General features: G+C 39.4%; 1 long non-coding RNA gene across 1 annotated transcript; it reads right to left on the bottom strand.

The window, feature by feature from the left end:
* Positions 1 to 13,077: 13,077 nt before the first annotated feature.
* On the bottom strand, positions 13,078 to 15,955 carry LOC134173143 (uncharacterized). The gene is made up of 2 exons (XR_009968146.1): positions 15,278 to 15,955; positions 13,078 to 14,217 (listed from the first exon to the last, which is right to left on the bottom strand). It is a non-coding gene; the product is annotated as an uncharacterized LOC134173143 (long non-coding RNA).
* Positions 15,956 to 24,240: the final 8,285 nt, after the last annotated feature.

The following is a 24,240-nucleotide window of genomic DNA, read 5'->3' as shown; positions in this document are numbered from 1 at the left end:
GGTTTTACACATGACTGTTTGCCTCTATTGTCTGTAAAGTAAGCATAGGCTGAGAGGCAGGTGTCAGCACTTACAAAGTCAGGATTCTTCTGAAACATCGAGTTCAGGAAAGAGTATCAGGCACTGCTAGGGCTGTAAGCAGGGGATTGGCATATCTGCTTAGGGTCTAATGAGAGGCAATTGACATGATGAATTAACAGCAGAGCTGGAAAGCATAGAGTTAGAGGACTCAGCGAAGAATAAGAGAAACCAGAAGCAGACATCTTAAGCCTGTAAGTTTTTTGCCAGTCATGAAGAATGCTTTATTCTTGGGCTGAGAACAAGGGTTCTTATCCTGTCTCTGCCACTAGTTTAATGGTTGGCAATGTCTGGTTTAGATATTGGTGTCACAGTTTCCTCAGATCAGAGCAGGGAAATCATAATGCTTTAAATAATTTTACAACTCACTGATGTGAAAAAAAGAATTACAAAAGTTTCTAACTCTAAAGACTGCTTTTTGTTCCACATTTGTCAGTAAAATGCTGGAAGAGGCCACTCTGAGCAGTACATATAAAATTACAGAAAATAAGTATCAGAATTACTTAGGAGAGTAGCAAGTAATAATAATATTAGAAAAAGCAAACCCAACAGTTACAGTAACTGACCAAGCCTGTTTTAAAATTATTTAAAATCCATTTTGGGGAAATAATCACACATAGACAGCCTGCTATTGTGGCTTTTTAATCCAGTAAGTGTAAAATTGAAATCCTTGCATTAATATGGCAGAACTATTTTAGGTAATTAGGGCAAAGCTTGTGTAAAATGTGCTAGACATAAAACATCCAGAATAAAGAATTAAACTGTGATCAAAATAAGATGTTATAAACTTTACAGAGTACAAGATGATTTTAAGTGATGAACTACATTGGTTTTGAGCAGTTTTACATTACGATTTATATGACTTTTCTCTAGCACTAATACATCAACATTTGTAGCCTTCAGTTCCTACTTTTTCCACTTCCCTGTTCTTTATCCAACACTATGAACACCATCAGCATTAATCCTCTGCACTGACTGTGAAGGCACTTTTGAATCTTGATTCACTCTTCTGATCTATTCAGAATCTAAACTTTGCTGTAGGTTATTGACAAGATTTCAAGCTGATATCTTCACTGTATACATTTAATATTGCAAGGGTTTAATCCCATTCTTAAACAGATTTTCTTTGTACCTGGGGACTGGATTCAGCTTGTAAATTGTAGATGTTGACTGTAGATAATTAAATTTAGCTGTCTCAGTGTGCAATTAAATATCTAGCTATTTATGTGAAGGGAGTTTAAAGAGCAATTCAATCCACTGGAAAATAGTTATTTTTGTTAATCTGAAGTTTTCTAGTCTCTATTTATTAAAACCCACATAAATGCCTCAATTCTGATATCCAAATATAGCTATACAGGATCTTCCTCTCTGGTACTTAGTAGCAGCTGTTTAGTTCATCTGTCTGTTAGAAAGTGTCAGGTACTTCTCTACAGAAGCCATATTGGCTGTCACCAGTCAACCCCTTATTGTCCTTGTATGCCTTAGCATAGTTTCCAGGAGGATCTGCTCCAAGATCTTGCCAGGCACAGAGGTGAGACTGATGGGCTTGTAGTTTCCTGGCTCTTTCTTTTTTCTCCTTTGAAACATAGGGCTTGTATTTCCCCTTTTCCCATTAGTGGGAACTTCACCATGACCTCTCAAATAAAATAGATATTGGCTTAGACATGTGAAACAACAGTTCCCTCTGGTTCCGTAGACTTGTACAAATTCAGGTTCCTCAGATGGTCTCAAACTTGATCTTCTCCTATAGGGGGTAGTTCTTCACTATTCCAGCCCTTCTTTGCTTTATGTGACTTGGGCAGTGTGGCTGGAGCACTTCCTGGTGAAAACCAGCTAAAAAAAAACAATGAGTACCTCAGCCCTCTCTTTATCCTGGGTAATCAGGTCTCTTGTGTCCTTCTGGAAGGGGCTCACATTTTCCCTAATCTATTTTTTATCACTGACATACCTATAAAAGCTTTTCTTGTCCCTGGCCAGATTCAATTCTATAGAATCATAGAATCATAGACTAGTTAGGGTTGGAAAGGACCTTAAGATCAATTAGTTCCACCCCCCCCTGCCATAGGCAGGGACACTTCACACTAAACCATGTCACCCAAGGTTCTGTCCAACCTGGCCTTAGACACCTCCAGGGATGGAGCATTCACAGCTTCCCTGGGCAACCCATTCCAGTGCCTCACCACCCTTACAGTAAAGAACTTCAGGAATTCAGCTTTCCTAACCAGATACATGGCACCTCAGACAATTTCTCTATATTCTTCCCAAGCTATCTGTACTTTTTTTCCATCATCTGTGGGCTTTCTTCTTGTGTCTAAATTTGTCCAGGAGCTCTTTGTTCACCCACTCAGGCCTCCTGGCATTTTTGCCTCACTTCCCCTTTCTTGGGATACATCACTCCTCAGCTTGGAGGAGGTGACCCTTGAATATTAACCAGTTTTCTTGGGCCCCTCTTCCATCCAGAGCTTTATCCCATGGCAATCCACCAAGCAGATCCCTCAAGTGACTGAAGCCAGCTCTTCTGAAGCCCAGGGTAGGGAGGTGCTTGCTGTACACTCCCCATGCCTTCCTAAGAATCTCAAACTCTACCATATTTTTGATCACTGCAGCCAAGATGCCTTTCAGATTCACATTCCCCACCAGTCCCTCCCTGTTGGTGAGAACAAGGTCTAGAATAGATCCTCTCCTTGTTCATTCTTCTATCGCTTGGAAAAGGAATCAACTCCTTCCAGGAATCTCCTGGACTGCTTGTGCCCTTCTGTGCTGTCCCTCCAACTGTTATTGGCATGGTCCCCTATGAGTACCAGGACTTGTGAACATGAGGCCTGTCCTGCCTGTCTATAGAGAGCCTTATCCACTCAGTCTTCCTGGTCAGGTTACCTGTAGCAGATCCCCACTGTAATGTTGCATGTCCTCTCTTTAATCTCATCCACAAGTGGAGCTCTGAGCCACTCCAGCCACTCACTGACACAGAGGGTGACACCCCCTCCTCATCTCCCCTGCCTGTCCTTTCTGAAGAGCCTGTATCCTTCCATTCCAAGACTCTAGTCACAGAAGTTATGGTAAAAATCCAGCCGCTTGTGGTTTAAATCAGCACCACACAGCCTTTCAATCACCCTTCACCCTTCCTCCTCCCTGGGCAGGATGGGGAGGAGAATCAAAAGAATGTAAGTCCCACAGGTTGAGATAAGAACAGTCCAGTAACTAAAATATACTACTACTACCACTACTACTACTACTAATGATAAGGGAAATAACAAGGGGAGAGAATATAAAACAAAAAAGGGAAAGGAAAAAGAACAATAAACACAAGTGATGCACAATACTGTTGCAGAATGACTCTAAGAGCAGGACCATAGAGCCCTGGAGGACTGTGCGAGCAAGGCAGGGGGTGGCCCTCACAGGTAACCGGAGACCGGACCTGGGAGGAGAATGTGGAGGAAGCTGTGTGGGGCTAACCAATACTGTTGTGCCAAGGAGGAGTGGCTGAATACCACTCCTATATATATGTGAACTGCGTCACAAATAAACTAGAAGTTTGCTTATCACCCATATTGGGTTGGCCTGTTTGCTTCTCCTCGCTGCTTACACAGTACAGTTGCTCACCACCTGCCAACAAATATCCAGTCCAACGCAAGCAGCAATCTGGGCCTTCTGGGTAACTGCCCCCAGTTTATATACTGGGCATGACATGCTGTGGTATGGAATACCCCTTTGACTTGTTTGGGTCACCTGCCCTGTCTCTGCTTCCTCCTGGGTTCTTGTGCCCCTCTTCACTGGCAGAGCATGAAACTGAAAAGTCCCTGACAGTGGTAACTGCTACCAAGCAACAACTAAACCATGGGTGTGTTATCAGCATTGTGCTCAGACTAAAGTCGAAACACATCACTGCACCAGCTACTAGGAAGAAAATTAACTGCTACAGCTGAGCCCAGGACAGGAGCCATTCCAACAGTTTAGTACCAGACTTCAAAAAACCTAAGAGAGCTGATCTGAGGTTACAGGTACCTAACACCTCATATGGCTCCTTACTCTCTCGGTCAAGGTATCTAGATATCTGATTGAAGTAGACTGAATCTCCACTCATGTAGGTGCAGATTTTAAGCACTGTTTTTCTACACAATGAATAGAGCAAAATGATTGCTTTACTGGAATAAATGATATCATATGTTCCAGGATATCTAGCCAAAATCAATGACTGAATCATTAAACATGTGTGTTGGGCTGAGATCAATGGCATCCTGGAATACCTATTTTTTTTCTGTTGCTTATGAAAGGAGACAAGATGAGTAATGCAAATGCAGATACTGCAACACAAATGTCTAAAGTTAGCTGGTGTGCAATCTTCTTTGGGTTCCCATTTTTTCCCTTCTACTCTTCATAGTGATTTGTATTATGTATTCACTAGCTTCTGACACTGTTCCTGCTTATTTTCTTCGATAAAGCCCCAAATAAGATATTTTTCTTTCAAGTAATTTTTATGGAAATTTTTTACGTGATTTTGCTTTCCAATCACACTTCTAATTTATTTTGTAAATTTTCAAGTTATTCAGTGGTATTTTACGATGCAAACCCAGAAACATTCTAATTAAAATATCTTTGCATGAAAGAGTTTAATCTTTTAAAGAGTGGATATACTTGCTGCCATCTCTTTGATCAGTCTTACAATATGTGATGCTCATTCTGAATCAATAAGTATTTTTTGTGCTTGTAAAGAATTATTACATTCATTTGAAAAATTTTGGAATTTGTATTACACCAAATTATTTATTAGAGATCTAAAAGCTTGATGAAAATTATTTAAATCACTTAACTTATATAGACTTGATTACCTTATACAACACAATTTTGAATTATGGAAAAGAGAGAAGACTATTTCATACAATCCAGTTCCACCAGGGAATGATTTTTCATGAGTTAGAGGACAGGAAAGAAGGCAGATGTTGGCTTTGTGAGAAGATCCGTTCTGGATTCTATCCTGAAAGGCTACATGCTTTTTTTATCTATGTGGTGGGTTGACCCTGACCGGATGCCAGCTGCACTATCACTTCCCCTCCTCAACTGGACAGGGCAGAAAAATACGACAGAAGGCTCATGAGGTGAGATAAGGACAGAGAGAGATTACTCAGCAATTACTGTCATGGGCAAAACAGACTCAGTGTAAAATTAATTTATTACCAGTCAAATCAGAGTAGAATAATGAGAAATAAAGCCAAATCTTAAAATCACCTTCTCTCCATCCCTCCCTTTATTCCTGGGCTTGAGTTCATTCCCAGTTTCTTTGGCTCTTTCCCCTGAGTGGCACAGGGGGATGAGGGATGGGGAATTGGGGCTGCTGTCAATTCATTGCATCTTTGCTGTTCCCTACTGCTTGCTCTCTACCCCTGCTCCAGTGCGGGGTTCTTCCTACAGGAGAAAGTCCTCCCAGACCTTCTTCAATATGGGTCCTTCTCACAGGCTACAGTTTTTCACAAACTGCTCCAGCATAGGTCCCTTCCATGGGTGCAGTACTTCAGGAGCAGACTGCTCCAGTGTGATACCCACAGGGCCACAAGTACTACCAGCAAACTTGCTCCAGCATGGGTTCCTCTGGCTTGACGGGACCACAGATTGGCTTAGATAAGAATGACACAGAGAGACATGACCCTTGCATACCAGATACTGTTCCGTTAAATCTGTCAGCAGTTCATAACAGAAGCTCCTAAAATTGTTCCTGAGGCAAAATATAGTACATTTATAATCAGACAGTACTAAAACAAAAGAAGTGAAAACAGTCTTAACTTTCTGTGTTCTTCCTCTCTGCTGGAATTAAGAGTAATCAGCAGTTATCTTAACATGGTAAGATAACTTCTATCTGAAGTTAGTAGAAGGAAACTCTAGCTCAGAGAAGAAACAATCTGTGCCAGCATAGCTAAGTAAAAAATTCCTGCTTCTTTTTTCTCTCTTAATTTTCTCCAATAAGAAGACATATTCTACTATTTTTGAATAACACTGTGCATAACCTATTTCATCCATAACTATATGGCAGGACCTGTGAAACAAATACCCTGTTTCCTTGCAAATTATTCCACTGTATCCAGATAGACCTACTGAACCTCTACACAACCTGCAGCAAAGACTTAGAAAGGTAGAGCTGAGGAAAACATGGATTCTTTCAGTGTCGACTAGCAGCCAGGCAGGAATCTTGACATACAGAAAAGTTCTAAGGATCACACCAGAACACATGGAATATGTCATGTTCATCTTATCACCTTTAGATGGGAGTTCCTTTTTATAGTAATGATAATATGAAGATATGCTGAGGGTATCTGTGATCTAAGGTTCTGAAAGCTAATGGAACTGATGCAAGACACAGTCATCTAAAACAAGAAGTCAAATACCTTTAATTTATTTAAGAAAAATCTTTGCACTGTGCTCCAAAGTTAGGACCTATCATCTAGATTATCCAGATGCACCGAACACATTCTGTCACAATAATATAGAGCTGGCCAAGCACACATGTAGTAAATGGAAGTATTACAGCATTAATCCTTAACATTTGCAGTTTTCACTTGTCAAGTTACATGAAGTTGTACATACCTTTCAGCTTGAAAAAAAATAAATAAAAAAGTTAATTACATTTTCTGACTGCCTTTTATAAAATTTATGATGCCCTGGAGTTCCTTCTATTCATAAATGAAGAAAGAACACACAGAATATTTGTAGCTGTGACTGATCCCCAAAATATGCCACATTATAAAGATAAAATATTTTTCTGTTTCTAAACATGAATACGTTAAACACTGTGACAAAATAATCAAGGGTAGAAGTGTAAGAAGCACATATACTATCCATACTATATGTATGACTTCAATGAAATATGGCATTAGAACATAACAACTTATAGTGAATTGCACCCTAAATGAGGTTAGGTTGTAGGGACTTTCATAGTGTACAATGTAACCCTAAGTAAGGCAATAGGGACAGGATTTATCTCAGAGAAAGTGAGGCGCCTTATTTTGGGTCATAATGAAGTTGGAACCCTAGTTCCTTCAGAACATAACTGACTTTACTGTGAGGGTGGTGAGGCACTGGAACAGGCTGTCCAAAAAAATGATAAATGCTCCAGTGTTTAAGGCAGGTTGGAACTAGACAATCTTAAGGTCCTTTCCAATCCTAACTATACTATGATTCTATGATTCCATGACTTTGTGATAAAATCACAGGGGTCTTATTCTAGACTCTGAACACAAATTGGCCAAACGGGATAGCCGTAGGAGTTAAGAGTAAAGAAATACTGTAATTTACTCTCACTCAGTTTTGAAAGGGCAGTCCTCCAAAGCATCTCATATATATTTAGTGTCAAGCCCTTAATTCACCCTTCTTTATGCATTTAGGATATAACCAGTGATTATAGTCTTCTTTCATCGCAATAAAGGGCAAAAATCCCCACAGAAATGTCATGTGATGTATGAGTTCCTTTCAAAAACCTGATCTCTGAATTAATGCTCACCCAGATTCAAGCACCACTTACTGAGTCAAGAGCACCATTTCTTGTCAATATGCTAGCTTTTTTCATTGAGTTTTCCAAGAACATTCTAGTAGTGAGCAATTTTGATCTTAGCTAACCTCCATAATAGAAATGAAACAAGACAGAAGTGTTAAAGCTGTGAGCCTTTAAAGCTGAGCACTGCTTCTTTGAAACCCTAACCAAAGTCTGAATTCCCATTTAGATGCTCTATTACAAAAATATGTCCTGAACCAAACAAGAGACTGAATTAAAATCTGCACTGCTTAGGAGTCTAATGTTAATCCACAAAAAATGAAATAATTAAAAAAAAACACAACCTAAAAAAAACCCACTGCTATTTATTTCAAGCCCCTTTCTGGTCCAGATCTAAGAAGCATAACTTCCTCTTCTTATAAACAAGAAGTGGTTCTTCATGCAGCAGTTAGTTCCTGAGCTTCAGTGAAAGCTCTGAAATAGTAAAATGTTACCCTGTATGTACTGCTGGATCATGGTCAATCTGTTATCCAGCAAGGCCCACAGGTCCCAATATAAAAAATACGACAATATTTCGCATTAAAATAATATTGTTTCGAGTTTTGGGCAGGCACTGATTTTTTAGAAAATTCTTATCTGCATTAAGTATGTGCAAAGTTCTTCATTTCAGTTGGAAACTAATAAATTCCACCAAGGAGCAGATGTCTTGTCTTTCAGCCTGTGAGCATTTTCAATCCTCAAAAACTCATCAAATTCATGTATTTGAATATCACTAAGGGTGTAACTGGTCTGCTTTCCATCAGACATATCTGAACCTTTTGTTTTGACTAGTCAATAGGAATAAACAAGGAAATTTGGGTACAGAAGTCTCATCTATTGAAAAAAAAACATGAGGCAGATGTCTACTTAGGTACCTCTAAGCACCCGTCACAAGTGAGGACAAAGTGGCAGCCCACCATGGGTATAGATCCTGAGGCTTATTTAAGAACCAAGCAGATTAGAGCTTTTGCTCCACTTTTACTGACTCACACATTCACTCACTCCTCTCTAGTGTTATGTTCAACAGGCCTTGATGTCACTTTGCTGCAGGGAGGTCACTGCTGGTCCAGGAAGACTGAGCAGAAAGTCATGTTTGTTCTTGCCATGCTGCTGCTCAGTCACCAGCCTTGTGTATTACTGCCCAGCATCCCTGGCCATTACCCAGCAGCTCTCTGATCTCATCTTCCCCAACTTCCTTCTTGGCTTTCTTTCAGCCAAGATCTTCAACCTCCGTCAGAGACTGCTTCTTCCTAAATCTAAATAGTCAGTGTGCAGAAGAACAGTACATGATCAGCATGGTAATTCTCTCATTTCATTGTCAACTGGAGGATGCAGGACATGCCATTTCTGCTCAGTCCAAGGTCTAGCAAAATTTTCAAACACACGTACACCCAATTATCTGCCATGTTAGCGTTCACATTTTAAGCTGTTCTTTCACCTGTGGCAGGACCTCACAAGAAATATTAGGCGTTTCACAGTTTCATATTATAATACGCTATGAACACTTGTGAAAGAAATGCGTCTTTTGAGGTGATTCCTTTATCTTCAGAATGGTTTTATTCTTATAAATTTTTGCTCTGTCTCTGCAGTGTTGCCTCTGGCAGAATAGATATTATTTTGTAAAAACTGGATTTCACAATGCAAGCATTTTCTGAGTCTTCATATTGTTTACCATCACTTTTTGCCTATGCCAGATGATGCAGCTATATACTTGTAACGAGACAATTTATCAAAGTGAAAGCCATTAACTCATTTCGATATTTAATCACCAAATAAAAATTGACCAAGCAAAGCAGCAGTTAAAAAAAAATAGTAAAAAAGTAAGTTACTTAGTTTCAATAAAATGGTTATGTCTGGAAGCCAAGGCTGAGGCTGTAACTTGTACTGAAGTGCTTAACCTTTTTATAAGAGCCCTGAAGGGCACTATTCTAACAATAATCATGAAGAATTCCAGATACCAAGAGCTATAACTAAATCTGTGTGTTCAGGTTCAGGGGTTATACAGGAATGGTTTTATGATAAAACAAATGTCCGTTTAAGACCTATTTATAAATCTAAATGACATCATGACAAATTTACAAGATACTACAAAATATTTCATGACAGAGTAGTTGAATTTTACAAAATTTGATGGTACTAAGGCTAGAGTGTTCTGAATTCTAGATGAAAAGCACTATCATTTTGTCTCTTAATTTCTAGTTACTTTATTTTGTCACATTCTAGCACCCTAAGTGTTCTGGATGCCAAAACACAAGTCATTATATGCCTGACTGCTCTAATGGTGAAAAATTTTTCCTGCAGAAAACACAGGTAATCCATGAAAACAATACTGAAAACAAGGGTCAGAGAAGGCTGACGGATAGTTAATTTATTTGATGAGGCTCAGCGCAGGTCAAATAGACGTGTGTATTTGGTGATTATAATTTATCTGAAGCAGACAAGCATCTCTCTGCTTGGGTTTTACCTTCTTAAGGAGAACTAATGGAGAATTTGTAGTGTCCATCTTAGAATAAGATGTGCTTTCTGTATCCTGTGACCATGCATTGGAAATAAGTAGGATGATTTTAGTTGCAAGGTCACTTGAAACATCCAGCCAATACTAGGAATGTTCAGGGAAACAGCTTTGCTTCTATGCTCTCTAGATTGCACAGCTACAGAATTCAGTATTCCTGCTTCATTAGTCACATTTATAGACAAGGACACAACAAATATTTCTTCTTAAAACTGCCACATCCTTTCTTATTGCAAAAGAATCACAAATGATCAATCAACTTAACTGATATGTACACTAACAGCTATGTTTGAATTCTTTCTCCCTCCTTCTGAGTTTTTGAAAAGTTCCAGACTGGCCCTTCGAAAAACAAAGTTATTTTTAGTCACAGCTTGTCGTGGTTTAAACCCAGTCAGGTAATTCGTTCGCTCACTTCCCCCCCTTTTCTTGCCCTCCCCCTGCTCTCAGAGGGATGGAGAGGAGAATTGCAACTCCCACGGGTTGAGATAAGAACAGTTTAGTAACTAAGGTATAACACAAATCACTACTGCTACCACCAGTGATAATAATGATAAAGGAAATAACAAGGGAAGAGAATACATCATCTCACCACCAGCCGACCGATAACTCGCCCCCCCAGCCCGACCAAGCTCTGACCGATACCTCCTCCAACCCTGCAATCTCCCAGCCCTTCCGGCTCACTCCCAGTTACATCCTGGGCATGACGTGCTGTGGTATGGAATACCTCTTTGGTCAGTTTGGGTCAGGTGTCCTGTCTCTACTTCCTCCTGGCTTCCCCTCCTCCCTGGCAGAGCATGAGGCTCACAAAGTCCTTGGCCAAACCAAAACATCACTATCAGCTCTGTTCCCAAGCTGAAAGTCAAAACACTGCACTGCACCAGCTACCAAGAAGGGGAAAAATGACTGCTACTGCTGAACCCATGACACAGCTGTATCATTTATTCCTTTTATACTTATATTTAATGTTGATAATGCAGGGGGGTCTGGTAACCTTCAAGGGGTCGGGGAAAGCACATATCTGATACTAGCAGTGTCTCTTCTTACAGAAAACTATAAAAATAGTGATTTTGTATCATTTCTCTACAATTCAAATTACACTATTCAACAGGTAGTTTAGCTGGCATGATTTTCAACTGAAGTGCATTACCACTGTAAACCAAACTGATTTTCACTTTGTAAACACATGTCACAAATATTTCACACTTTCAAGTGATGGGCATTTTTGGTGGATTTTAATGACTATTGATTATTACTAACATAAACTGGACAAAATTAGTTTAGAAATGTTTAATTCAGGGCAATCAGAACTGCTAATGTTATATTTTTTATACATCTTTTATTTTTCTAGTGTTATATTTTATCTAGTAGTGTATAACTTATATTAGCTCCTGAATGTATACATGCTGGTGGCATGAATGTTTACACCCCCTCTGCAAAACCTTCTTTTCTCCTCAAAGGAGTTTATTAGCCAACAGAGAAATTAAAGTCTACACTGTCAGCTGATAATGAGACAGAAACAGACCTTTGTGTTGAAGAAACAGACCTTTGTGCTGGATTATTCATTTGCTCTATTACATATATGCCTGCTTCCTGTCTTGTTCATGCTATCCAAAGGTGTATCTTACATTTCAATTTTAGAGATCTATTTGTTGGCAAAATATTTTAAAATCAATATTGTCTTGAGTGCTTCCACCTCTCTTTAATTCTTGGTGGCATTGTTATTGTATTTTAAGAATTAGAAGGTGCAATACATTGGATGACACTGTCAGCCTTGTCTTTCAGCTTTGAAGGGCATCTGTAACACTGCAGATTGAAATAGATTGAAACTCAATATTTTAGTATATAAGTGAATGGATCAGATCAAATAAAGTAAGAGGTTCACATCTGAGACAAGCAAAATCTGTAAAAAGATTTTGTTCAACTGGGTCTTAATTTCATCCAATTTGGTTTCTTAACACTTCCTTTTTAGTCTGTTCGTGGGAGAGGCATTTGTATGCTTCTCTTCACTTTCTGATGAATGGATATTGCATGGATAGTGATTCAGAGAAAACTCCAGGAACAAACTTACCAACAAAGTTTTCAAACTGACAAGGAGGTATTCTTTACTGTGGCGCCGGGAGACACGGGGGATAGCTCCTCCTGACGTGTGTCACCCCATTGCCACACAAGCCGTCCTTTTATAGCCACTGGGCATACATACATATTCATGAGGCTACTTATGGATTACATAATTTTCCAGAAAGTTCACCACATGCGTACAGAATTGTGGTGGTGATCTCTGAGGGTCGTTTACTTCTTCCAACAATCTTCATCACTTCTGGCAGCCTTTTAAGCATGCACAGTAGATGCTCATACCAGTTTAATTGGTTCGTTAGCACCAGAGACATAATAATCCTCCTATCCTCCTACTTATCAGTTAGTTTAGCCCATCCTGGACACCTGCGGTTCCCAGATACTCCTTATCCTTGTGTCCTGTTCTTCTAGACTGTTTTTCTTAAACTATGTCACAACCATAACGATTTATCTTGTGAGAATTCTCAGTATGTTCTCTAGTTGTACTTTATTTCTTTTTCTCTATGTATCATGCACCTCAGTAATTTTCCATTGCTACTGTTAGAAAGCCATCAAACTTAACATTACTTAAAACTAATTCTAAAGGTTTCTATATTCCATTTTGTGATTTTGTGCCCCCTTGTCTCAAATTCCCCCCTTTTTCTGTCCCTTTTCAAATTCTTTTGCAACATTTTGTATACTACCATTACCATCAAAATTCTTTTCGAAATAATTTTCCATTTGTACTTGGTGCTTAATTTCATTCCTTTTCCAATCATAGACCGTTTACAACACCAGAGGGAAAATTGTATCATACCACAAGTAATCAATATTACAATAATTAACATCAATATTCCTGCAACCAGTTGCCTCAACCAGAAGAGATTAGGTAACCATGAAGTTAACTTTTTCCATATTTCTTCAAACCCCAGGAGGTGTCATCCATGGCCATTTCATGAAATATCTTAGTTTGTTTCCAAATTTTCTCCAGATCTGTTTCAATTCTGCCACTTTGGTCTATATAGGAACAACAGCTTTCATAGATTATGGAACAAACCCCTCCTTGTGATGCCAATAACATGTCTACAGCCATTCAGTTTTGCAATACCACTTTAGACAGTCTGGTTATCTCTTGTTGTTCTGCCTGAATTTTATCAATGTTTTTACTTTCCATTTCCTCTATGGTTGCTGAGATATTTACAATTGCCTTCTCTAATTCACTTACTCCCAAAGATGGAATTAGCCCTCTTACAAAACTATGAAATGCACTGTGTCGTTCAATAATAGGGTTAAACCCTTGCTTAATCCATTTAGCAAAACTTCTAATCCAGGTCCCGGAAGGATACCTGTCGATAATAGTAAAATTGGGTATTACAGCACCTAAGGTGCATGCCCCCTTCCAGCTGCGGGGTAGAGTCTTATAAGCATTTTTTCCACATAACCAATACCATCCTTTCCCTTTAGGAACGGGCCACCACTGAACTATGATACCATCTATATTAATAGTATGATTGCAATTTGAATGGTGACCTACATCTGTGGCATTTAAGCAAGATTTCCTACCCTGGTTCCTGGTATAATACATCTTTGTGCACAGGTGTAATATTTATTACCTGGATTAGGATTAACTCTTCCAAATTTTAACCTTTCCTTCGAATACAGATTGCTAGTGTTCACCCACAAATTTGTCCATGAGACAGTGTTAGGAATTGGAGCTCCAATTAATAGGAGATTCAGGCTTTCTCCTGATTTAGGCAACTGTGCACACACCCAACAGTCACTGCAATTAAAAACATTAGTAACATTCTGCACTCATTTCAGGTATAAATTCTGGTCCCAGGTTTGTGTGCCAGTTATCATATGAGTCCAAATTATGACCGACGTAATTTCATACATAAGGGTCCTGAAGGTTCGATCTTCCATGTCTTCTCTGGCTCTGGTGCTTTCTTAATTCTTGAATAATGTATCCAGGCAGGTTGTTCCTTTATCTTCACTGCTGTAAAGGTGGTCAGTAATACCTGGTACAGTCTGCTCCACTTCTCCTGTAGAGGATCTCCTGAAAAATTCTTAACATAAACCCAGTCTCCAGATCTGAAAGGGTGAATCAGATAATCCAGACCTCTTGCTCTTGTCCCTATTATTCTCTCATTTATCTCCTCCCAGATTGATCAGAACCTGTCATAGATAGCCTTCTCCCACTTCCTGAAGACTTTCTCCTTTAAACTGGGACTGATATGGTCTTCCATACACAATCTCAAATGGACTGACCTCTTCTTTAGACCGGGGTTTAGTTAGAATTCTTAATAGAGCCAGTGGTAACTCCTGGTACCAATATAAATTTGTTTCCTGACATATTTTACTAACCTGTTGTTCAATCAGATGGTTCATCTTTTCTACTTGCCCACTGGCCTGAGACCTGTATGGAACATGTAGCTGCCAATCAATTTCTAATTTTTTTGCTAATTTCTTGTAACAATTTTGCACTAAAGTGTGAACCCCGGTCAGAAGAAATTGCTGCTGGTACTGACGTATTATTTCATTTAATAATGTTTTAATCACCTGTCTTGCATTATTTATCCTGCAAGGGAATGCTTCTGGCCAGCCTGAAAAAGTATCTGTTAGTACCAACAAATATCGATAACCCCGTTTTCTTGGTAATTCAGAAAAGTCTATTTGCCACTGCTGTCCCGGGTAACTTCCAGTTGTCCCAGTTTGATTTCTATTTTCAGTTTTAGGATTATTCTTAAGACATAACTGACATTGTTTTGTCGCTAATTGAACTGTGGTGTATAGATTCCTTCCTACAATTTATTTGTCTAAATGTTTATACAATGAGTTGCCACCCCAACGAGTTTTATTATGTTCTTCCTGAACTAACTTCCAGAACTATTTATAGGGGACTACAATTCGCCCATCAGGTATTTGAGCCCAACCCTCTTTATTTTCCTGTCCCTTTAGATCCTCAATCAATTTTCTATCCTCTTTTGAATACCTAGGTTTAGATTTTTCAATTCTTAGTTTGCTGTCAGGGATTAAGAACATGATTTAGGATTGGCCAGCTACTTGTTTGGCTTCAAAATCAGCCAAATTATTTCCAATTTCCTGATCAGAGTCACCTTGTTGATGTCCTTTACAGTGCATAATAGCTACTTCTTCAGGTAGCTGAACAGCTTCCAGTAACTGTAGAATTTCTGTAGCATGTTTAATCTGTTTCCCTTGTGTGTTCAAAAGTCCTACTTCTTTCCAGATAGCACCATGTGCATGTACCACACCAAAAGCATATTTAGAATCAGTCCAAATATTTATCCTTTTATCTTTAGCCAGTTCCAGGGCTCTCGTTAATGCTATTATTTCTGCCTTCCGGGCAGAGGTGTTCTCAGGTAAAGGTTTAGCTTCTATTACCTGTGAAGTGGTGGTAACAGCATATCCTGCCTTTCATTTACCATTTTTCATGAAGCTACTACCATCAGTAAACCAAGAATCAGCACCTTCCAGAGGGTTTTCTTTCAAGTCTGCTCAGCTCGAATATACAGTCTCTATGGTGGTCAAGCAGTCATGTGTTAGTGGTTCTGTTGATTGTTCCAGAACACCATAATCATGGATCCAAAGTCTGCACCATCCTGTCATTCCCAGGAATGTCCAGAGGTCCTTGAGGGTCAATGGTCATGGAGTCTGGCAAATGGCTTCTTTTCTGGCAGTCCCAAGTTCCCTCTGTCCTCCTGTTATTTCATATCCTAGGTAGGAAACTCAGGTTTGGATTAGTTGGGCCTTTTGTTTGGATACCCAATAACCAACCATTCAGTCTCAGAAAATTTAATAATTCCACTGTCCACTGGAATTCTTCCTTTGTTTCTGTATCAATTAACAGGTCATCCACATATTGTAAGAGACCCCGTCTGAGCAGGTGGCTTTCATGATTCTAATTCTTGTGCTAACTGATTTCCAAAAATTGCTGGACTGTTTTTAAACCCTTGAGGTAATACTGTCCAAGTTAATTGAATTTTTCTTCCTGTGTCAGGATTTTCCCATTTGAAAGCAAATAATTTTGGCTTTCTTTGGCCAATGGTAAGCAAAAGAAAGTGTCCTTTAAATCCAGGACAGCAAACCATTTCTGATTATTATTCAATTTGGTCAATAAATCATACGAATTAGCTACTACTGGACAAATATCCTCTGCAAATTTGTTGATTACCCAGAGATTGTGAATCAATCTGCAACTTTTTCCATCATATTTCTTTACTGTCCAGATATGAGTATTATATTCCAATTCACATTCAATTAATAATCTATATTTTAAAATTTATCAATGATTTTTGTTTCATTCCCTTTGATCTTCTGATTTTAAGGGATACTGTTTTATTCTAATTGGGCAGGCCCCCCTTTTTTATTTCCACTTTAACAGGCAAAGTATTTTTTTGCCTTACCTGGAAGTTCAGATGCCCATACTCCCACATATACCTGATTAAGGATTTCTTCTATTTCAGGGAGGTCCTCCTTTTTGTTTTTTTTCTGTTGAATTAAAGATAAACTCAAAACTGCAATTAATTGATTGTTTTTAACTCTAAATTCCATTTTGCCGTCTTTAAATGTTGCTTCTTGCCCTAATGAAGATTTTAGAGATTTTGGCATGCATAAAAATTTAAGCATTCCTATTTGTTTTCCCGATTTGTACTTTAAAGGTTTCAGAAAGAATGCCTTTCTTTTTTTTCTTGGTGGCCAGCAGCTCCCACATCTGTAACAAATTCTTTTCTCTCCGAGAAATTCCTCTTTATTTCCTCTAGTCCGTAGTTTTAATTTAACCAGTGGATCTGCTAGGGTAGATTCCCCAGGTCCCTGTCAGTCTAGCTCCAATTCAGTCACCAGAGCCACCCCATGGCACTGTCCCCCCCAAGGCAGTCTCACTTCGAATGTCCAAACTCTCCATAGCGCGCACACCGATCCGGTTCCACAGAAGAGCCCACTCCCCCACCTCAGGCAGACATCCCTCCTCTCCTGCTCAAACACAGGAGCTGCTCGAGCTCCCCCTCCCTTTCCCCCTTGGTTTTCCCTTTTTTTTTTTTTCACAGCGGGGCTGCAGATGCCTGCCTGTGCAACAGCACTTCTGGTTTAACCCCTTCGTAACTCTGAATGTGAATGTGCCGCTTGTTGCCAGTGACAGCAATATCAGATAGGACAGATGCAGAGGGTGATCCTCTTGGAAGTACCTGTGATACATGATTTTCCAACCTATCTTCCTGATTACTGTTTTTTAACTTTAAACATCTTTCCCCAATATCACAGGCTGAACATCTCCAGCTTAACATTCAGTTTTTCCCTGTCCTTTTCCAAAGCCAAAATCAAGGAATCTGGCGGAGCTATATTAATTTTGCATTCTGTCTGTCACTCCGCATGATTTCTTAAAGTGAAAAACATATCTGCATACATTACTTCACCCCATTTTCCTTGCCACCTCAAAACAACATTAATTGTAACAATGTATTATAGTTCAGAGTTCCATTTTTAGGCCATTTTTTCCTGATCTTCCAAAGTACACAAAGGCCACCATTGGTTACAGTGTTTTACCAATGTATTCTTATTTACTGAGCCCCCAGGAGATCCTCCAAGTTCTTTCCAGTGTGCCAAAATGCACCCAAAGGACTCTTTTTCAAGATCTCTTCACTCTGCTGATTTTCCATTATCAATCTCACATTCACACACACACATACACAAACGGGATCCCACAGACACACTCCACAGTTACAGCACTTGAGACAAAGATGGAGACTAAAATTCAACCAACCAAACAACACTTAATAAAACGGTTATAACATCCTGTCACCAGTACCAAAATCATTACTGTAACAAGCCACAAAATAAGACGAATACCAGTAGAATCAAAAGCAATACATCCTAACCCCTATGGCTCAGACCATATTGTAACATTAATAGGGGGGATTTCCTTGAGCCCTTTATAGCTGACCAGCCTGTCTGCGTCCCACTGTGGGATGTACTGGACAGCCCACTGTATTGGAGGGTGACTCAACTAACCTATTCAGGGACCCATGCTGTCAGCATCACTGAATCAAATCCCTTATGGGCTGTTGATAGCACACTGGACCCAAAACCATTTCCACAAGACAACTCCTGTGTCTTTCAGGACCCAAACCACAAGGTGCCCCTGCTTAGTTATAACAGTCTGGCACTGATACCAAAACCAAAGACCAAAATCCTTAATGTAACAAGCCAAAAAATAAATACCAACAAGATCCAAAACTATTTCCACAAGACACCCCATGCATCTTTCAGGACCCAAACCACAAGAAGCCCCCTGCTTCATATGGGTGTATGCCAGTAAAATCCAAAACCATTTCCACAAGACACCCCGTGTGTCTTGCAGGACCCAAACCACAAGAAGCCCCCTGCTTCTTGTGGGTGTATACCAAACGGACGCTAGCAGCCGGGTATACGCCTTTACCTACGAGATTTCCTATCTTGATTTACGGAAGGCTTCCAAACCATGCGTACGCTTACCAAACCAATTTACCAAACTGAGATGCCCCCTGCACCTTACAAACTATATAAAAGAATACCTTTTATGAGATGGTCCTTGTCTGCTCCCGCAGCGATCCAAATGAGTCGAGGGGTCCCACCGGGAAAAATTCCCAAGGGCCCTAGGGAACCCTGTCCTCAGTGGGTCCTGCAGCTGACCAGAGAGGGTCCCATCTGGGTCGCCAAATTGATTCAGAGAAAACTCCAGGAACAAACTTACCAACAAAGTTTTCAAGCTGACAAGGAGGTATTCTTTATTGCGGCACCAGGAGACACAGGGGATAGCTCCTCCTGACGTGTGTCACCCCATTGCCACACAAGCCGTCCTTTTATAGCCACTGGGCATACATACAGTAGATGCTCATACCAGTTTAATTGGTTCGTTAGCACCAGAGACATAATAATCCTCCTATCCTCCTACTTATCAGTTAGTTAAACTGTAGCCCATCCTGGACACCTGCAGTTCCCAGATACTCCTTATCCCTCTGTCCTGTTCTTCTAGACTGTTTTTCTTAAACTATGTCACAACTATAACGATTTATCTTGTGAGAATTCTCAGTATGTTCTCTAGTTGTACTTTATTTTTTTTCTCTATGTATCATGCACCTCAGTAATTTTCCATTGCTACTGTTAGAAAGCCATCAAACTTAACATTACTTAAAACTAATTCTAAAGGTTTCTATATTCCATTTTGTAATTTTGTGCCCCCTTGTCTCAATAGAAACACTAAAAATACACACAGAAAAAAAAAACAAAACAAAAAACAGAGCAACCCACCCCCAAAAAAAAAACAAACCACAAGCACAGGCTTTATTAGCCTAATTTCTGTGCAGTAACATACAAAGAAAAACAGCAGCAGAAAACATTCTGCAGGGCTAAACTGACAACAGTGGTCAAAAAGCAGAATCACAAAATATCCCATACAAAAGCTGTGGCAAGTGTAAAAATGTATTCACATGGGGGAAAAAAAAAATGAAAGAAAAGATTTCACAGCTTCACCCAGCAAAGTGATGATCAGTGTTTAAACCATGTTTAAATTCTAAATTAAGGACTTACATTAATGCTTGGTAAAATCTGATCTTTAAAGCTTAGCTTCTTCTAAGCTCAAGTTCTTAAATGACAGAATTCACGTGAGAATTCTGAGAAAAGAGCTGCAAATAAGAGTAAATCTATTCACATGTAAATATGCTTTAACCTCCAAAATGAATGAACTAGAACAGTAAATCTAGAACCATAGACTCAGGTTGGAAAAGACCTTTAAGATCATCAAGTCCAACCATTACCCCAGGGCTGCAAACTCCACTAGACCATGTCACCAAGGGCCTCATGTACACATTTTTTGAACACTTCCAGGGACAGTGATTCCAGACAAAATAACCCCATTTGTCTCAGCCTTTCCTCATAAGACTTGCTCTCCAGACCCTTCCCCATCTTTGCTGCCCTTCTGGGGACTCGCTCCAGCACCTCAATGTCTCTCTTGTAGTGAGGGGCCCAGAACTGAATACAGGATTTGAGGTGCGGCCTCACCAGTGCCAAGTACAGGGAATGATCACTGCCCTGGCCCTGCTGGCCACACTATTGCTGATACAGGCCAGGACACCGTGTGCCTTCTTGGCTGCCTGGGCACAAACTGGCTCATGTTCAGCTCCATCAATCAGCACCCCCAGGTCCTTTTCCGCTGAGCAGCTTTCCAGCCACTCTTCCCCAAGCCTGTAGCATTGCATGGAGTAGTTGTGGCCCAAATGCAGGACCCAGCACTTTGCCTTGTTGAACTTCATATGACTGGCCACAGCTCATTGATCCAGCCTGTCCAGATCCACCTGCAGAGCTTTCCTATCTTCCAGCAGATCAACACTCCCAGCCAACTTGGTGTCATCCACAAATTTACTGTGTGTGCACTCAATCCCCTCATCCTGATCATTATACGAAGATATTAAACACAGGCCCAAACACTGAGCCCTAAGGGATACCACTAGTGATTGGCTGCAAACTAAATGTGATACCATTTACCACCACTTTTTGTGGTTGGCCATCCATCCAGTTTCCAACCCAGCAAATACACCTACCCAGGCCACTGAGCTGCCAATTTCTCCAGGAGAACACCATGGAAGATAGTGTCAAATGCTTTACTAAAGTCCAAACAGACAATGCCCACAGCCTTTCTCTCACAACCAGGTGGGTCACATCAGCCACCAGTCCACTGCTTGCGAACAGCAAACCTAGCCAGGCATCTCCCCTAGTTGGCTCACTCAGAAGCTGGGTTACAAATTTATCTTGCACACCCTCCAAGAACCTCCTGGATTGTTTCTTCTCTGCTGTGTTGTACTTCCAGCAGGCATCCGGTAAGTTCAAGTCACCCATCAGAACAAAGGGCAAGTGATCATGAAATGTGTCCCATTTGTTTGAGGAACACTTCATCTGTAGCTTCATCCTGGCTGGGTGGTCTATAACAGACTTCTACCAGGATATCTGCTTTGTTGGACTTCCCCCTGATCTTCACCCACATTCAGCCTTCTCACTCACAACACTGAGTTCAAGGCAGTTGATGTATTACTCCCTAACATGCAACGCAACCCCACCATCTCTTTTTCTGTGCTTATCCCTTCTGAAGAGCCTGTAGCCAATCAGTTGAATCATTCCACCACATTTCGCTGATGATGATTATGTCATGATTTCCCTGTTGCACAGTAGCTTGCAGCTCCTACTCATAATCACAGATTGTTCACTTTCCATGTAAAATTATTTGCTAGAATCCTGTACAGTACATGATGTGAACTCACAATTTCATAAGTTTTCAATGAGTTGGCAATGCCAGTGCTCTACAAAGACCAAAATAGAAAAGCTCTATATGAAAGAAATAGTTTTTGCAAAAAGCCTCTTAAAATTAACCATGAGGAGAAAAAATAACCCACTTTTGAAATGAATTGTGATTTTTCATTATTTATATTTCTATAAATTTGTTATTTTTAATTGTTTGATGGGCAATAAATGTGAACAACTGCAGCCTGTGGATTGTTTCCCATAGCCACTCAAAATTTGCTGTATGTGATTAGTCACCACTGCTCTTGGTACAGTTGACTGTGAAAAGAACAGTAGAGAACAGCAAACAGCTAATAAAAAATACGTTATGTCCATGTATGAATGTCTTTTTATATGAGTGTTTACAGAAAAAAATTGGTATTCTGAAGCATCCTTACAAGCAAAAAATTGTTTTTGTAAATATTTAGTTTGCAGATAAAAGCATCTTGAAAACAGTTAAAGCAAACACCCATCTGGAATGTAAACAAATACTTGTAAACACTGTTTTAATACATTTCTTCCTATCTGTTTGCATACATATCTTAGCCTCTTATACTTTTTAAAATGCAGAGAAAAAAAAAATCAACCAAACATATCAACCATACAGCTTTTAAGCCAAATTTTATTTTTTTTTTCCTTATTCAGTACATGTAATAGAGATAATGTTTTCTACAGGGGAGCCTTCATATTTTTTTTTGTACTTATTATCCTCATACTTTTAAAACCTTCAGCAAATACATCATATCTCTCTGTGAATGTTATTGTTATATTCCCTGATTGTTGTCTTATGTAATATTGTAATACATAATCAACTATCCATTTTTTTTGTAAAAATCACAAAAAAAAAAACCTGTCATATATGCTGCAGGAAAGCAATTTCCTGAATGCATTGACCTTTCAATTCATATAACAGAGTATAATCACTAGGCATTCAAAATAGCCATGTAACTCAACATAGACAGGCAACAGTGAAATCTCAAGTGTTTGTTGCCTGAACAAGACCACAACGCTGTAGATAAAAGGGTAAAAGTGCTTCACGTTTAGGGATGACCTTTAAGTCCCACAGCTGCCTATCGTACATCTTGTTAATCAGCCCTATTTAATCTTTTTTTTATGGGTGAAATTTGGGTTTCAGTCAGGTCCATCACCTCTGCGGCACAGGTCTTTGTGCTTTATTTTATCTTAATCTAGGCTCACAGTCATCTGCCTAATAAAAATGTTCAGGCTATGAAAAATACAATTTACTTTAAAAAAAGTTTCAGATGAAATGTTAAAAAGAGGGAGAGTTTAATAATGTTTATTCTTTTGACTTCGTTTAATAGTAGGATTCATCCAACAGAATTGTAACTTCCTTAAGGTTAAACATCTAACCTAGCTGCTTATAGACCAAATAGCCAACAGAGAAGTGGCACTCCTAACTTATTCCAGATATTTTAGTACCTAACCAAAGATAAGGCAAAATAATGTGCCTCCCTTTGTGTATGGAGCATAGACAGCATTAGGCTCCCTCTCTCAAGAACTTAACAAGCAAGGAGAACTCTAGAACAAGCCTTTAGAATGGGTCAGTTTTGAGTGAAGAATTCAAGGTTTATAAAGTTTTGGTTTTAATACTGCCTCTTCTATTTGTAGTTAAAGTCTGTGTGTGGAGATGAAAGTCCAGCTGCATGATTTCCTTTGTCTGGACTGGCAAAATTCAGTTTGTGAGCCTTTGAAATCATATATATCTGTGTACAGACACTGAATGTACCTGGTAGGATCACGGTTCAGAATTAATCATGTCCCATAAAAGCAGAGGAGATTACTTAATAAAAAACAAAATTAAACCAAAACAACACAACTGATTGACTTAAGCAGTACTAAAGTCTATGAGGTTAAATTTCAAAGCCATTGACCGGAAAAAGTTTGGAAGCAGCCTAAGGAGGTTTGTTTGATGAAGGACTGGCAAATTTGATTCACTGGTGTCTGACACTGGTAACTGAAATGGGTTTGGGATCACTTTCCAGTCCTTAGCAGTCAAGTGTTCACACCACTGAAAACCCTTGGCACCGACAAGAGAGATGATGAGTGAATGCAAAACGCAGTTGAACAAACATTCTTATCCTGTAAGTCAGCTCTTCTGGGAAATTCATAGCTATATTTTTTGCTCCAGTTGAATTTCTGATGTCATTCCTCCTTTTTACAGAATTAAATTCTGGCAATCTAAATGAAACCTATTTACTCACAATTACCTCCTGATTAGCTGACAAGCCCAACAAATCTGAGATGTACCAAAGTAATGTCCTACACTAGGTAAAAATACACGACACTTGCTAGCCTTAGCAGTATTACCAGAATGTTCCGATTTGTAAAGGAACACAAGCTAAATGATGAAATTTGAGGTAGTTTCCCTTTTAATCGGGGGAAGATCTACAGTTTTGTGTATACAAATTACTCTTGTTAATCTACTTTTTTTTTCCCTCTCTGACAAACTTTTCTAAAATAAGCAGTAATTTTCAGTATTTATAACATTCATTATCCCCTCTGCTTATCTTGTGTAGCAGGTTTGTGCTTTTTAAAAGGACATTTTTCTTCTTCTATTGCTGTTTACTTCTCACACGGTACCTTTACAGAGAAAATGTCATATTGTGAAGTCTCCAGATAACCTCCACACAATGTTTTTTTTACCACAACTTTATTTTACAAAAGGGCTTTTTAACAGCAAACACAGTTCAAAACACTGAAGAGTTTGGAAACAAAAGTTCCACAGTAAAGA

This window comes from Pezoporus occidentalis, unplaced genomic scaffold, assembly GCF_034315485.1.
Source record: "Pezoporus occidentalis ecotype Australia unplaced genomic scaffold, CSIRO_AGI_Poc_V1 ctg5, whole genome shotgun sequence".
Lineage (NCBI taxonomy): Eukaryota > Metazoa > Chordata > Aves > Psittaciformes > Psittacidae > Pezoporus > Pezoporus occidentalis.
This window is presented reverse-complemented; position numbering and strand designations above follow the sequence as displayed.